The sequence below is a fragment of the Ambystoma mexicanum genome, chromosome 5p, assembly GCF_040938575.1.
Source record: "Ambystoma mexicanum isolate Mex_15411 chromosome 5p, UKY_AmexF1_1, whole genome shotgun sequence".
Classification (NCBI taxonomy): domain Eukaryota; kingdom Metazoa; phylum Chordata; class Amphibia; order Caudata; family Ambystomatidae; genus Ambystoma; species Ambystoma mexicanum.
The window spans coordinates 799,754,389-799,771,403 of record NC_090930.1 but is presented as its reverse complement, the minus strand read 5'-3'; the positions used below and the strand labels follow the sequence as shown (position 1 = coordinate 799,771,403).

The 17,015-nt window shown below is 41.7% G+C and overlaps 1 protein-coding gene across 7 annotated transcripts in view; it reads left to right on the top strand.

Moving 5' to 3' along the window:
• PDE1C (phosphodiesterase 1C) overlaps positions 1 to 17,015 on the top strand; it is a 2,232,090-nt gene that overhangs the window by 1,569,200 nt on the left and 645,875 nt on the right. The gene's annotated exons all lie outside the window — the stretch shown is intronic.

Below are 17,015 nucleotides of genomic sequence, written 5' to 3'. Positions count from 1 at the left end.
CAATGACATTAAAAAAAAGCCAGGAGACAGGGATGGAATATTTTTACTGGTCATCTATGATAGATGTCTACTAATAAATAGCATGCCTGCCCCCTCTAAATTGTTTGGGCCTCCTTCGCTACGCTCGGTTGCGGGGGAATATTTGTGAGAATTATTTAGGCCCTAACTAAAATAATTCACCAGCCGCCACTGAATTATGTGTACAGTGTCCAAATTATCAATAGTTTGGTCTCTTGGCGCTATCAGGTCTCGAAGTTCAGTGAATAAGGAGGTGCTTTTCCTAGGGTCGGTATGTTTTGTAGAAAGTCTCCGTTCTTCATGAGTCTTTGAAATATACCATTGTTATACTAACATTATTAAAAGGAAAGCATATTTCACACCAGCAATCACCATAGAGATATCATTTTACACATGATATTTTTCTAGAGAAAGAAATGGTTACCAATTTTCCTTAATGGCTCTCAGGTAACATGTGAGAATGTTATAGTTGAATTCTATGTTGGCGGTTGAAGGTCAAATCCTGTGCACAACATTCATGTTTAAATGTTATCCTGTAGTGCTGCCCGGTCAGAGAAAGTGACTGTCCTCCTAGAATTATTCAATTTGTCTGCTATGAAACTGCTGTATAGTCAAGCACATCCTAAACACCAGCTGCACTAAGACCAAACCATCCACCCCTTTGTACAACTCTGAGTTCGACATCCAGCAAGCGTTAAATTGGAGCCCTAGAGAAATGGTGGTGCAAACAACATAACCTGGAGATCTCGCAGACCACAAACATCTCTGCACCAACTGTAGGATCTGATTGCCTGATTGCCGAGGCCAACGTTGCTTACTAATTGCACCAGCCACTAAAAGGAGGAAAGCCCATGTTGAAGTAGTTAAGATTTGTACCAAACCCTCACCCAAAACTGATATTACAGCAACTCATGCAAAATATGTCAGAATCAACAACTTTTTCAATGAATAAATAGACGCAATCTGACGGATCATCAAATTAACCTATCCAGCGTAAGCCCTGCCTGCACCCAGCATGCATACTTCCCCTCTGGACCGAATTCCATCCTCTCTCTCCCCCAGAGTTCCTAAAAATGCTCACCTCCCTCAAACCTACAACCTACTCGGACAATATCATTTTCGTCCTCCATCATTAAACAATTGGTGGGCCTGGCACTCAACATCATTAATGCCTCCCTTACTGAAAGGTCATTTGTGGACATCCTCAAGACTTGTCTTATATGACCACTCTTAAAAAATGCAACCCTGGACCCAGACAACCTTGCCAAATACTGGCCTGTTAAAAATCCCCCATTTATTGGCAAAAACGTGGAAAATGTAGTCACTACAACTATTTGACAGAATTGAACACCTCCTAATCAACCAGCAGTCAGGGTTCTTTCCCAAGTGAAGCATTGAGACAGCCACCATCCAGGTGGTGGATTATGGCTTGCAAATCATGGATAAGTGTTACTCATGCCTCCTCATTGTCCTTGACCTCTCAACTGCCTTCACAACCTTTGATCACTGCATCCTCCTTTCTCCCCTCGCCGACAGTAAGGGATTCTCTGGCACTGTTCTGGGCATCCAGACAAACATATTACATTCAAAACAGCCCTCAACCCCCTAAGGCTCCACCCTCTGACTGATCCTATTTAACATTTATATGGAGCCCATGGGCACACCCCTCAAATATCCCAATCTCGCCATCCACCAATACGCGGATGATACTCAGTTGTACATGAGAGTAAAGAGCCTGACGGCCATTATTCATCTCTGCAATTACCTAGCCACCATCCAGTCCTGGATGTCAACTGTCTGCCTCAAACATATCCCCTCCAAGACCTAATTCATCCTCATCGGTCTCCTGACTAAAAAGCAAATCATCCAACAATGCTCAGTGATATTTACCCAGACAGATTTCATCCGCAACTCTCAGATCCAACAAATTCCTTAGACTTCTCCATTGCCAGCAGCCTGTCCTGACACATAGCCAAGAAGTCCCAATCAGCCTGGCTCCAAATGTCCACCCTTTGCAAAATCAAATCCTTCATCCGACTGCAGGATTTATGGACTGTTTTGCAGTCTTGCACATTGATGGGGAAAACACCCTCCTAACAGGGCTCCTAGATGCTCACTTGGCTCCCCTAAAAACAGTCAACCATGCTGCTGCACCCCTTATTATGGGTGTGTGGACATTTTACTGAATCACCCCCATCCTATACAAAGTGCATTGGCTTTTACTCCAGGCCAGGATACTATTCAAGACAGCATATATCTTATAGAAAGCAGTCACAAGTACCTTTGATTGTTCCTGGAGCATAAGCTCTTCATATCTGGTGGCATACGTTCCTCGTAAATCAAATAGACAAACCAACTTGAAACACTGCTGGTCCTCAAAAAGAGACACCACAAACAACCAGTCCTTTGTCATGCATGCACCCTTTGGAACTTGAAACTGGTATCGGATCAGAATGCCCCTAGAATTCTCCGATGTCACAAATCTCTCAAAATGTGGCTTTTTCCACGACACCTGACCAAGAACTAATCCCAATGGATGCACAGACTGATGCACAGACGACATCGCACAATACTGCGCTACTGATAAAAGATGGCAGCCCCATTGCTGGTTAGCCCACAACCTGTACAGCACTGTGCTTCTCTCGGGCTAGGTCAGCGCTTAAATAATAACATAAATTAAAATAAAATAAAGTAATGAGATGATTGGGTATATTTTCCAGGACTGAGGGGTCAGATTTTGTTGTGTTAGAAAATGTGAGACCCTTCCTTATAACAATCGAACACCCCTCGGCTGAACACAGAGGTTTGTATAGTGACCAGGGGGGCAGTGGTGCGAATTCACTAACTAGAGGAAAATGTACATGGCAGAAAAGAAACCTAGAAACAGACATTTCTCAGATCCAACTTTAAAGATGGTTGCAGTGTATAGTAACTGAAGACTGGCATCCTGGAAACAATTGAAGTCAAGTGCAAGATGTCTTATTAATTATCTTCCTCCCTAAACACTGTTCTGTTGTCACTGGAAAGGAATGAAGCAATGCTGTAAAGGACGGCAGACCTTTTGGAAAGGTAATCAAACCTGACTTTATTCAAGAACCAAATCCAATGTATGACGGAAGATGTACATGCAGTGAAGAGTGTGCAAAAGCCACAGGTTCCTAGGCTAGAGACTATCAAGTAGACCAACAACTGACTCATACCAAGGAAAAAACAAGAATAACTTATCTGTTATGTTATGTTATTTTATGTTATGTTATGTTGCGATAATCTATAGACTGCACCATCACCCGAGAGAATCTTGGCGCTAGACCAGTGCAAGGCCTAAAAGAGAAGCAACAATATAAAACATTAATCTAAAACAATTTATAACAGGGTGGTTTTCATTAGGTGATGGAACTGATAGTGATTTGTCAATGCTCCTGAGCGAGAGTGGCAGGAAATTCCACAGCTTAGTGGCTGCAAGTGAAAAGGCACTTCCACCAACCAGGTATAGACAGAATCGAGGGACTTTGACAAGATAGGCATCCATGGAACAAAGGCAATGGCTAGGAACATAGGGAGCAAACTTCTCTTTGTAGGTGTTTTGGGCCTTGTCCAAAGAAAGCCGATGCACAATGCACGCAGACTTGAACATCACCCTCTTGTCAACTGGAAGCCAGTGAAGAGCCTGCAGCACAGGGGAAATATGGACCCTATAAGGGATCCAGTTACCACATGCATTGCCAGGTTTTGGAGTAATTTCAACCAATGTGTAAGAAAGAGAGGTTGGGCCTCAGATAACTAAAACCTATTGTTGCTATCCATTTGAAAACATATTGGTGGTTTCAGGGAACAACCACCTGAATTGAAAATATGAAATGTGAAAAATAGAATGGATCTTCCAAATCTAATGCAATTACCAAGGAGTGGTCATGGGACTGTTGATTCATTCCACCGAAAAAAAGGATGTTAAACATGAGATGAAAGCTTCATCAGTAGGGAACAAGTGCATACACTTTTTTCTGATAACCATAACATATCAGCAAATGGATAAGTGGGATCCACACTTTGAGACATTTCAAATTATGTCTTCAAATCCCTCTTAAAATCCTTCCAAATCTGCAATACCATGCAGGAAACTTTATACAGTTAACTCCAAAATTCCAAGGAAGCAATTACCAACATCTGGATAGGAACCTCTGCTGGCATAACCTGCCAGTGTTTCTGATGCAGACCAAATAAAAGGTTTATTCAAGTAGCAGTAGGACTTTTACAGCATATTACAACTACTTCTCCAGCATCCGCTTCTTCCTCTCTTTCTGTCCATAGGTATGTAGGTGATAAAGGGAAGAATGGGCACTTGTAACCACAAAATCTGTATAAACAGCCCCACATCATTTTGGGATGTACTGCAGACCTCCATTGTGAATGCTTTTACCTTACAACACATGAAATTGAAAAAGCCCCTGTACCTGCAACAAAGCAACACCAAAACATATTGCCTATTCACATGCTGTAGTCTACCACTACTGGGTTGTTTAGCCTAATCATTATCATCGTAGAACCCTCGCGTAAGGGCAGTTCAACTAAGAATTCAGTAGAGATCAGTGCTAAGGAGCAACCTTACAGAGCCTTAGAAGTCTGACTGATATTTGATGAGACGATCTACTCTAGGAACACGCTGGACTTCTCATCACATATAGGGCACCAAAAAGAACATTGCACCAGTTAATTAGATCATTTGTTGTCTTAACGGTATCCAGAGATTTCAGCGAAAACAATTTCAGAGAGGGAATTTGTCACGAAACAAAAACAGGGAAAAAAAACACCAAATTAAAAAAAATATATATATGGGGTGGGGTAGGGGGCTGCAAGCAGTGGGGGTTGGAGTGGGCTTACACTCATATTGAAATGGGGGGCTTTGTAGGGATCACCCCACCCCCAAGTAGAAAAAATATTTCGGGTTTTTTCACTGTTGTTTTCATTAAAAATCCCTCTATGAAATAGTTTTTGCTGAAATCACATAAAACCGTCTTAACACCTCTGTGATCGGCAATCACCTTATCATGACACCCTTTCAACACCTACTGAAGTACAAATACTGACGCAAAAATAACATGTCCCCAAAAAAACATTCTTCGTGATCAATTTCACAGAAGATAGAAGTGAAGATAATTCCTCCTTTTTTTTCAGCGCGCACCTAGCAAGAAGTACCTTGCTGAAGTATCGCTTGACCCGCTTCGGCACGCTGTTTTCGGCACGCTGTTTTTCTGTGACTGCACTGGTTTGGGACCTTGGAACTCCATTCACCAGAACTCCCTGCTTCACTTGGACTTGCCCACTAAAGGGGCTGGACTTGGCTATATATTGAAAGTGCACGCGCACCAGCGCGCGCGCACCTAGCAAGAAGTACCTTGCTGAAGTACCGCTTGACCCGCTTCGGCACGCTGTTTTCGGCACGCTGTTTTTCTGTGACTGCACTGGTTTGGGACCTTGGAACTCCATTTACCAGGTCAGCTTTTCGTCTGGATTTTCCTATGCTGCACTACAGTCTGGCTCTGGACTTGGACTTGGACAACCATTTAACTGTTTGTTTGGTTTATTTGTTTATAGAACTCCCAGCTTCACTTGGACTTGCCCACTAAAGGGGCTGGACTTGGCTATATATTGAAAGTGCACGCGCACCAGCACGCGCGCACCTAGCAAGAAGTACCTTGCTGAAGTACCGCTTGACCCGCTTTACCGCGGTGCGGCGGGAGGCGTGGGGAGACACTCTATGTGCAGATTGTTCTCTCAACCCAGAGGGTACGGGTTGCCCTAGCTACGCCTCTACAACAGGTTTTGTAGTTTAATCTAATTCAACTTGTTTGCTGCTTCATTTCTGAATTTATGATTGCTGAATCTTGAGTGATTTTTCTGAAACCTAATCTCATCTCACCTTTATCAAGGGTGAGGTGCGGCGTGGTCAAGTACTGTAAAGGTATCTAGGAGTCAACGGGGCATTATCTTCTTTTTTGTCTTTTTTTTTTCGGACATCTTCAGTCCCCGTATGAGTTCAAATATTTATACCTTAAAAACAAATATGCCGTAAACAATTAGCCTAATAAATACACCGGCGAGTATGAAAGTTACACCGCAATCCCGACTATCGAAAAAATCAATAGTTTTAACACCGGCTCAACGCATTCCATTTCCAAATAGAGACATTCGAGCATTCTGTGCTAAACGGAAAGCATGCATGTCTGATGTTGGGCATTGTGAAACTAAAAAACCATCCATTGGCAAGACAACTGTTCAGCCAGAGGGTCCCCCAGCTAAATCCCAATGCCCCAAGAACAATCACATTTCAAAAATGGTAACTTAATCTGTTTTAGCAAGTCAGGTCTTATCTACTCGAACAACCATTCGTGAGACAGATGGGGTGGGAACTAGTTCTCACCTTTCCAACTTGAACGAAAAAACACCTCTATCTTCAGTTCCACCACAAATTATGTCTCCGGCCTCCAATATTAATGGTACGACATTAAGTATATCTGATAACACCTTGTTAACTGTGGTTCATACACCGGGTAAGCAAGTTATTAAAAACAAATTACTTTCGCCGGTAAATGAACATAATGAATCAATTATGGACATATCAAATATCTCCATTCATGCTAGCACCAGTAAAATTAGCACAATACATGGAAACTCCTATCAACATGATAGCTTTGAAGAAATTGTGGAAATCCCTCATAAGGCTATATCTGACTCCTTTGCATATCCAACACCTCGTCGTCAAATTCAATTAAGTCATCATGAGAATAGGACGGAGAATCTTGCTCTTATCGAAATTACACTAGCTGCTGTTAATACAACGTTGGCTAGCTTGTTCAAGCTTTTTGAAGGCTTGGATTCAAAAATCATGTCCCAGGCTCAACAAATACAGCAGATCTTTGAATGGACTTCCTCTATGTCATTAGATTTGGCACCAACTAAAAATAGTGGTAATCAACATGAAGCACAAAAAAAAAAATGAACTGCTCTAAACAAGATGAGTTTGCATCAGCCGTTCCATTGTTTGAACATGTAATATGTCCGATAGAACAGCTCCCCTCAGAGGCTATTAATATAAATGATTCTTGGATCAGTTTAGATCGAAGCGTAAAGAGAAAAAAACCTCGTAATATTAGATCAATTTCACGAGTGGAGAATGCCAATCACAAAACCACTCTTCTAGCCCGCACGAAAAGAGTTGCTCCCAAAAGCAAAACGAACACCAAAACACTGATGACAGCTGCATCAGGGGATGTTGTGAGTGAAGTACTAACTCAACCTACATTAATTTCTGACACTACTCCTGCTGCAGAACTGTCACAAGATTCGAATTGCCCGCCCTCTAAATCAACAGAGACTCGGGTTGGGAACAATCAAGGTGAAATTAGGAATGATGTACCTTATAGTCACCACAAAAATAATGTGAATTATGCCCCGCTTAACGAAATCGTTGACTTAATTGATTTGATTCCGGTTGAGCCCGTTAGGAAAGTGGTGCAAGCGAGGTCCTCTGTGCTGAATAGCCAAGCGCAATCTCTATCACAAATAAATTCTCATGACCAACAACCTCTTCGGCACAAAATTGCCGAAGAATCACATATTCTGGGGCAAATGACCTCAATTAGAGCAGCGGTTGATGCTTACCTAAATACTAGATTCTTAGAGGCTACTACAAGTGAACCTGTAGCAACTATGAGAAAGCATGATGAGTGCTATGACATGGAATCTAGAGCCCTAGTAAAAACTAAATATGAAGCAATACATACAAAAAAAGATAGCTTGCAAGCTGAACAAATGAACTGCACAAAAGCAACAATGTCTGTTAGCACTAATAATCGTCTGGCTGTCGGGCAAGGTTCACATGTAACCTCAGATTCGAATGATAAAACTGACATGCTGGCTACACCGAAATCAGTACGTTTTCAAGAAAATCAGTTCAAAAAATCAGGGTCCCGTCAACACAAAAACACCTTTGCAAATTGTCATTCTTTGATCATGAAATGTAGAGATGAGCCCCATGAAAAATACGACTTATGTAGAACCAGTGTTCTTAATATTTTTGGGGATGTGCATGATTTACAAGATGTGTCGTCAAATGATATTGATCAAGTGGAATTTGTATGTGATCAGAATCTGTCGATTGTTCGTTTGTGGATTAAGTCAGGTTTGATTTTGAACTCGATTTAGAAGGCCAAAATGGATTTGTTCAAGATGGGCTTCTTGATAGCTCAAGACCCCGAACGTCTAATAGAAGAACGTAAAGGCCAAGCTGTGAATGAAGTTGAAGGATGCTTGGCCGTCTGTTCTTGCTCTTACTGTGGACCTATTGAGAAACCGCGTCAAGTAGACGTGATACATTCGAGGACATAACCATTAATAGAACCTAACTACAGTCCCCTGACTCTGGTTAGCTGGAATACAAGGGGACATACTCATCTTCAATGGTCCTCAAACCTTTTCTTAAATCAGTTTGATATAGTGGTCCTTCAGGAAACCTAGCTCTTAAAACCGCCTTTATGGGATGATCATGATATTGTCCTTTTGCCAGCCGTGGGGGGAAACAAGGGAAGACCGACATCTGGCCTTATGGTGGCTATTAAGACAAGCAAAGGTCTGAGTGTAAACAGATGGGCTGATCCTAATAATTTCTCTCAATTGGTTAAGATCTCTGACTCTAACATTACCTTTGCTTTAATTAATGTGTATCGTAACCCTATGGGTATTTCTGATGATCTATTTTACAGAGATTTAGTAAGTATCCTAGAAAAGGTTGCACAAGATCAAAATGTGATTGCTACATTTGTGGTAGGGGATTTGAACCTTGATTGTTTTTCTGTAAAGAAGATCTCTGTTGCTCAAGCACAGTGGTTAAAATTCACACTAGACCACAATCTGTTTATGGTAAATGGAGCGTTTCCCAGAGATATCCCGCCTCACCATACGTGGGAAAGAGGAACATCTAAATCTATCATTGATTATCTCTTTGTTACAAAAGAACTGTTCTCTAAAATTTTGGATTTCAAGATTGTAGAGCAAAAAGAAAGTGACCACCTGCCATTAACTGTAGTATGGCAGGAGAACCGAAATGAGCCAGAGCAAAAACAACAGTGGTATCGACACTCTCTTGATACCAATGTCAAAAAAAGCCGCTTTAGATGGTCTAGGAAGGCGCTTGATGACTTTGAGAAGGGCACGAGAGAGTGTTTGGGCAACGGGATGGAGTCAAATGTGGAGGTGTTATCCACTATGAAAAACATCCACATTGACAAAAATCTAAAGTATCCGCATAGGCATACCTTTGATCCGGCTGTCCAACAAACCAGAGCTCGTTATAGGCGAGAGCTGAAGTCCTGTCTCAGATTACCATTGAAAGAGCGCAGAGAAATTCAGAGGCGCGTTAAATGCCGCTACCGTAACTGGATGAGGGCGAGGAAAGCGACGCTCTTCCAGTCCGATAGCGAGTCGTTTATGCAAACCATCCAGAACAAAAATTCGGGACAAATATGGGCTCTCTTGAATAAAACGACAAATTCTACTCGAAACAATGACCAATTGAGTGGGGTGACTGAAGTTGCCTGGCTGGCTCACTTCACAAAGCTTTATGCAGATGCCAAATTTGATGAACACAATTATGTTAAACAGTGCTCAGTTTCATGGCAATTAGAGTGCTCTGAGAATATAGTTGAAGATCTTATCAGAAAATCCTCCTCTTCCAGAGCAGTGGGCCCAGATGGCTTGAGTAATGCCATGTTTAAGCACAATCCTTCGAGATGGGCCGCCATTTTGAATAATATCTTTCAAAAAATCCTACTTTCCAGGGAAGTTCCAACTTCTTGGAAAACTTCTTTTATTGTGCCAATTTTTAAAAAGGGAGATAGAGGCTCTCCATCTAGTTATCGTCCTATTACTCTTCTTGACGCCCCGGGAAAAATCTTCTCTCGGCTAGTCTTGAGAGACTTTGTCAAATGGACGTTAGATTTCCATCATCGCGATCCGAGCCAGACAGGTTTTGTTGCGGGCTTGGGTACGGCGGTAAATTTACTAACACTGAATGCTTTGAAGACACAGGCTCAAACCCTTAATCAACCCATTTATTTTGCATTTATTGATCTCAGCTCAGACTTTGACTCTGTGTCTCGTGTCAAGCTTTTTGAAAAACTTCAAGCTGCAAATTGTCCCGCTACTTTGTGCGACATTATTTATGATCTACACTCCCAGACATCCATTAAGGTGAGGCTATCGGTATTAGGCTTGTTGTCAGCTGCCATCAATACCTTCAGAGGCTTAAAGCAAGGTTGTATTCTTGCATCGGCCCTTTTCAACTTTTTTATACATGATGTGATGCACACCATTAATCATGTCTCATCTGATTCACCGAAGTTGAACGGCTTTGCTTTAAGGGCCTTATGGTATGCTGACGATTTAGTCTTAATTTCTAAAACACCGATAGGTCTACAACGTCTGTTAACCGCTGTGGGTTCATATTTGGATGATAATGAATTGATTATAAATATGAAGAAAACACAAATTGTGTATTATGCACCCAGAGTGACTAAAAGAACGAAAATTAACTGGATGATTAAGGGTATCAGTGTTGAGGTGGCTGTGAACTATCCATATTTGGGCATTTTGGTTGATGGAACCACACAAATGGATTCCCAGATGAGAGCTCTTGAGAATAAATTGGTGTCAGCAATTTCTCAGTCCAGAATTCTACTATATAAATATGGTAAGTTCTCAATCAGTTGTGTAATTATTTTCTGGAGACAAAAAGTGTTGCCCAAACTATTGTATGGTCTGGAAACGTTGAACATAATTAAATCTGCCTTCCTAACAACATTGGAATCTAAATTTTGGAGAGCCGTGTTAAGTTTACCTCCATGCGTTCCAGGCCCGTGGGTGAGACACGAGTTGGGCCTCACGTCGCTGTTAGCGGAATATGAGTGGCGATTATGTGCCCTGTTTCGCAAATGTTTGGTACACACACATACGGATAATCTAACCATTTTGTCCAAGTATATGTTAACATCGTCTCACAAATTTGCGACTACCTGGACAAAATACATTTTGCGAATCTTGGCCAATGCTGACATAAGCATAGAGCTCCTTGTTATGAATCCAACCAAGGCTAAAGACAAAATCCATAAGAGGGATTGGATTGAGACCCGAAATCTCTGCCTTAGATATAAGGACTTCAATAGCAGTGCCTTTTCTAATAAAAAGTTGGGAGAACTGGAAAGTTATTTATTCAGGTCTCCAACGCCGCAAGTGCGATGTTGCATCTTACGTCTCCGCTTTAATTTGTTTCCAACAAGAGATGTGTTGCTAAGGAGGCGACAAATTGAGAATGAGCTGAATTTTTGTAGATTCTGCACAAATAAAAACATTAAAGAATCATTAGAACATCTAATAGTAGAATGTCCAGCTTTAATAGATCTCAGAGCCAAGTGTTTTTGGAAACATCTAACCCTTTTTGGCTGGATGGCAGAAGAGCACAGATGGACTACTATCCTAGCTACAAGAATCATTAGTATCCGCATTGCCACATATAACTTTTTGAATGCCTTAAAATTGAATACTGACCTAAATGTAAGGTTGTGAATTGTACAGCGAAAATATGTTGGTTGCGGTGTCTTTAAACTTTGATGCGCAGAATCTATATAGGGTCAAGAGAAGGGGAAATGTGTTAGTCCACCTTCATTTTATCTTACTTTTAACGTATTGATGCTTTATGTTATGTTAATATCCAAAGCTTGGACATGTCGTCCTCTTTTTAATATGTGTTTATGTAGTCTGTAGTACTGTTCTTTGAAATGAAGATATAATGAATTAAGCTCTGCATTTCATAAAAGTTGAGTTTCTCAGCTAAATTCAATAAAAATAAAAAAATTGCAAATACCTCCTCAATTAAACCTAATAAAAAATCAGTGAAGGCCTGCAATACTTTATTGACATTTCTCAAGATATCATTTTGGGTACCACCTTGAAAAGGCCATCAGCTTTCTGCTTGATAAACTCGGGCACATATTTGATGGGAAAATATAGTGAGCAAAATATTGGCCTCTTTGGCTTCAGAAGTTTTTGGAGATTGATGTTGTCACTGCACAGGGACAACGCTACTAATACCAATGTTGCCACTTCATCCATGCCTCTTTTATTGCTAAGACCTGTCTCTCAATGACTGAAGGAACCCCATTTACATGACGTTAGTGTGAGAGAAAGCTAAAACAATAGGTTGCTTCAAATGTTAATCCCCCTGACCCTGCAACAATAACAGCAATTTCTCTATTTGATTAGTCGATTAACCACTAAAGGGTTTAGTAGCATTGGATTAACCACTAAAGGGTTTAGTAGCATCGGGATGTCTCAAAACCTCCCCAAAAGTAAAAGTGTTCTCCTAGACCACACGTGCTCTCTCAGTTTGGCCCTCCTCAAACATTATCGCTGGTTCCACCTTCTTAAGCAACTGAGAAATCTGATAAGCATGCTGGAAGCCATTGTTTATATACCAACTTTAAACATTGTCTGGTCTCAACAAACACTACTGAATTTCATTTGCAGAACTTGAAGGCCATGCTACCACTAGAAAAGGAAACTGTAAATATCCCACTCTCAACATCTCTCTCTTCAGGTTTAGCAGAGAGCTGATGAGACATATTATTTCCAGTATCTGTACCACTTGGGCTCTATGCTTCTGTAAAGACGAAGAAAATTACATTCCGTCCAAAACAATTATTAGAACATAAACCAGAAATTCGGTCAAAAACATAAAACATTGAAAAAGGGAAGAGTCATTGCATAACCCAAATAGCATTAGACGGCACTCAGAATGCTTGAAGGGTGGCAGAAGCAGAAATGTTCACTAATCATCTCTCTTTAGACGGGCTGTGCCAATCTTGCCAATCTACCTTATTGGTCTAGTTTAGTAAGGATGACTGCTCCCAATCAATGGCAAAGCATAAGAATACTTTGCTGAATTTGATTTAACCAACAGTAGCTAATATAGGGCAGCATGGCAGGGGCTTTGTTGCCACAAAATGTAATGATGCTACCTCACAATATTTGGAGGGCTTACCCCATTCTGGCAGTTCTACCATATGTACTCTTGTAATGTCCCCTTTTCTGGTAGAGAATACGGCAACCAAAAGGCAGCACAGAATCTGTGTCCAGTTTAATAACACCATTGTAGTCTCTGTGTTGGGGCAATAGCTAATTCGTTTCTGAAAACTATTAAATGAACAGCAAGTAGAGCGCAAACTCAGCCTTTCCTTCTTCTGAGATTGATATATGACCACCAAACACTGTGGGTAATAATAAGCAGCGCTCAGATGCCTGAGGGTTCGTAGCGCTATATAAGTGCAAATTATTATTATTAGCAAATGACTGCCCCTGAAGGAGGTGTTAGACACATTTGCCAATATCTTACTACCTGCACCTTTTTGCTTCAAATCCCTACCTAAAGTTAGTTTCCATTATGTACTGTCACCTGGAAAATTCTTATACAACCTGACCTCATAGAGCCTCTTCCTCCAATCCAGCATAGTGGCACATTATGAGTTGAAACCATTCTTAAAGGTGTATGCATGGTGTTGTGCCTCATTTAGCAATCCGAAGGATTGTCAAAAATGTGAAGTTCAGAGCAGGTGCACAGAATGAAAAGTACCTTCACACAACCCCATCCACATTTTGGTGGAAATGCATTGGAACCCATTATAATCCACCTGCTTTTAGCAGCTGCTAAAACTAGCGGATTCCATAGGAGTCTATCATTTACGATTAATTACACTGCAATGTGCAGACAATGCATGAAACCCCAGGTATAGCTAGACTTCCATGCATTATTATACTTGCTGTGGAAAACAATTGTGATTGCATGGAGAGGACTGCCAATATGCACGTGTTAGCATGCGTGATCGGCTTGGTGCAATTTGCTCAAGTAGGAACTTGATCAGGATAATCACAGAATAAGCATTGCAGTTGGCATATGTATTGTGCCACTGCACCCATGGAATTCCATGAAACATATGGAATTCTACAGGACACTGTGGACTCAAATATGAGTGGCATTTTATGGTTGCCTGAATGAACTCCTGGAGGGCCGGGAGGATCGCTCGGGGGCAAAGTCACACCGACGCAGATTCAAATCCCGATCCCACGTTACAAAAGATCACTTAATTAATTAATTGAATGACTCTAAGTAATTCATGTCTGAGTGTCCATTCACCAAAGAGCCAGGACTGTACAATCTAATACACATTATGAATCAAAGGTGACCCCACTTATCATGGTCATGTTCTCATTCCATAGCCTCACCTGAAGCACAGAGCTGGTGCCTCAATGTTCTTCCATGAAATGAAGGACATGACCTTTGATATAAGCAGTGGACCAAATCGTCATCATCTAATAGTTTATTTCGACAATATGTCATAAAACTGTACATAGATAAAAAGGAACGTCTTTAAAATATTAATGAAACATCTTTTTACACCATTCCCAGAAGATGCATCCCCGAGCAGTGCACACAGTCGCAATCGTGCCAGTTACTTAAAAAGCTGCCAATACCGGACAATTTAAAAACAATTCTTACTGTTACATATAGCTTCTTGTGTGATTCTTTTATTCCCAGCATTTAATTACTAAAGTGGTGTGCATTACCAAACAAATGCGCAAAATCGCGCTCATTTAGAATGACAGCACTAATAGGTTTAAGCCAATATATTGGTTCCATTATTAACCTCGGGCAACCTTAGGAACAACTGGTCTAGTCATCCCAAATGAACTTGATACATGGCGAAGAGAAACCGACACTGTGAACAAGATAGTCTGCAGGTTTGCTTGTGGCGTGACACCCAAGAATCGGTTACTTTTCCCCGTCTAGACTCTATGCTTTGCTGAGTCCTCCACGAAAGGTCTACTGCGGGGGTGCACATTCTGCAGGGTTCGGGTGCCCAAAAAGTGCTCTGTTTCCTGTGCAATTTTCCCCACACATATGTCTCTGTACGCTTGTAGTGTAGAGTTTGCAACCTGTGGATCTCCAGATGTTTTGGACTTAAATTCCAATGGGCTCTCATCACTGACTATGCTGGCTTGGACTGATGGAAGTTGTAGTTCAAAATATCTGGAGAGTCAAAGGTTGCAGACCTCTGTTGTAGTGGATGATAGCACCGCGTCTGAATTATGGTGGGATCTACCCTTGTTGTCTTTGGGGTGACCCGAATGGAAACCTGGGTCTAAATCCCGTAGTGAGTACAAGAGCCTAACTTTGTCCCCTGCGAGAGTGAACTGGTTATTGATGTTGCCTTTGATGGTCCAGTCATCTGTCTCCCTCAGGGAATGAGCGCTGAGGTTTCCAGAACCAGATATGGTCAATTGCATGAATGGTTGCAGGACTCGGCTTGAATCTACACCTGAAAACAAGATGGTGAAAGCTGAACGGTGGTGGCACCCACTGATTTGTGGGCTATCAAAAGTTGAAATATCTGCAAACCTATTATTCTATTATTGTGAGCCGAGACATCCTCACAGCTCCCATATTTCTACTTAACCTGATTTTCTGCACGAATACCTTGGGAAATCTGAAGCTGAGTCTGGAAGAAAGAAGAAGCCATCCAAAGATGAACTGTGCCGATGCTCTACTGGACTGTATTTTGCTAAGGCCTTTTCTGACTGTAATTCTTGGCCAGTGTTTCTGAACACATGGCTTCTTCATTGGCAGGTGAACGTTCCTTGCTACCTTCCCTTCATCAGGTCGTGGCAAGCCTAGATGAGCCATCCTTTCAAGGAACCTCTGTACCATGAAGGTCTTGTTAGAAAGAGATGGAAGCACAAACCCCACGAGTGGCAGTAACTATCGGAATCAGAACCCGTGGCACTAAAGGAATTGTGAATAAAGTGGGATGCCTCGAATCTATGGATGCCTTGTTTGCCTAGGTCACTGCCAAAGGCCTAGCAAGGGAAAGCAAGATCACTTGCACAGAACCACCCAGTGACCATCCGAGTGGGTTAATGCCAGTAATGGAGCACATTCAGGGTAGAGTCAGCAAGTAAGCACGAAAGGGTGTCCACGCCTACCCTGCTTCTCCTTTCAGGGCATTTTGGGTCATCAGCAAGTCACCCGCACTGGCCCATGGAGAATTGTCACCATATGGTTAAAGTGTTGAAAACTGTGCAGGTATTTCTGGCCATCTTGTAATTGTACCTGTACCAACATCATCCTTTTCCTGCAGCAGTAAGCACAGTATGTACATTATTCACAATACTTTTGTGTGGACCCTCCTTTAATCACGGAAGCATTCGTTATGTTTAATTTCGTCTCGGCACCTCTTCCATCCCTGAAATTGAACTCACAACACGACCAATGCAATCACTAGATGAACTACGTGAAAGCTCATGGAAATAGATTTACCTCGGATTAGAATGTGTTCTCATGTCCTGAACACTGGACCTCGGAATGTGGGACATTTTGGAGAGTTTTGTAATACACTTCGATTTTTCCAATGTGCAATTCCAGATAGCATGGCACTTGTCAGTTGTTTTGTGTGTCCAAATGACTCTTAGTGTGAAGGTCAGTGGTAGGGCTGCCCCATGAGGGTGTAGGGATCAAGCCCATTGTTCCCCTAAGCCCACCTACAACATCCGCAGACCACTAAGTTTAGTGGGCATGTAACTTGCAACCAGGTACCCTGAGACTGTGCCATGAGATCCTTGGTCTTCCTGTAATAACAGATGTATTCTTTCATCTCTTCCCAACATGTCTTTTCCCCAGGCAGTATGTGTCAGACCACATTCCAATATAATGTTATCCTCCTATCAATGAAAGCTACCAAGCGCATCGCTGTTAAATCCAGAACTGGGTCCAACAGCCTAAAATACTGTCCTGTGAAAATCAGTATGATACAGTTGTTCAAATTCTAAGAAGTATTAGGAACCACTATGTTCAATGAAATTCCTCAAAAACACACAGTTCATCAGTGGAACTATTC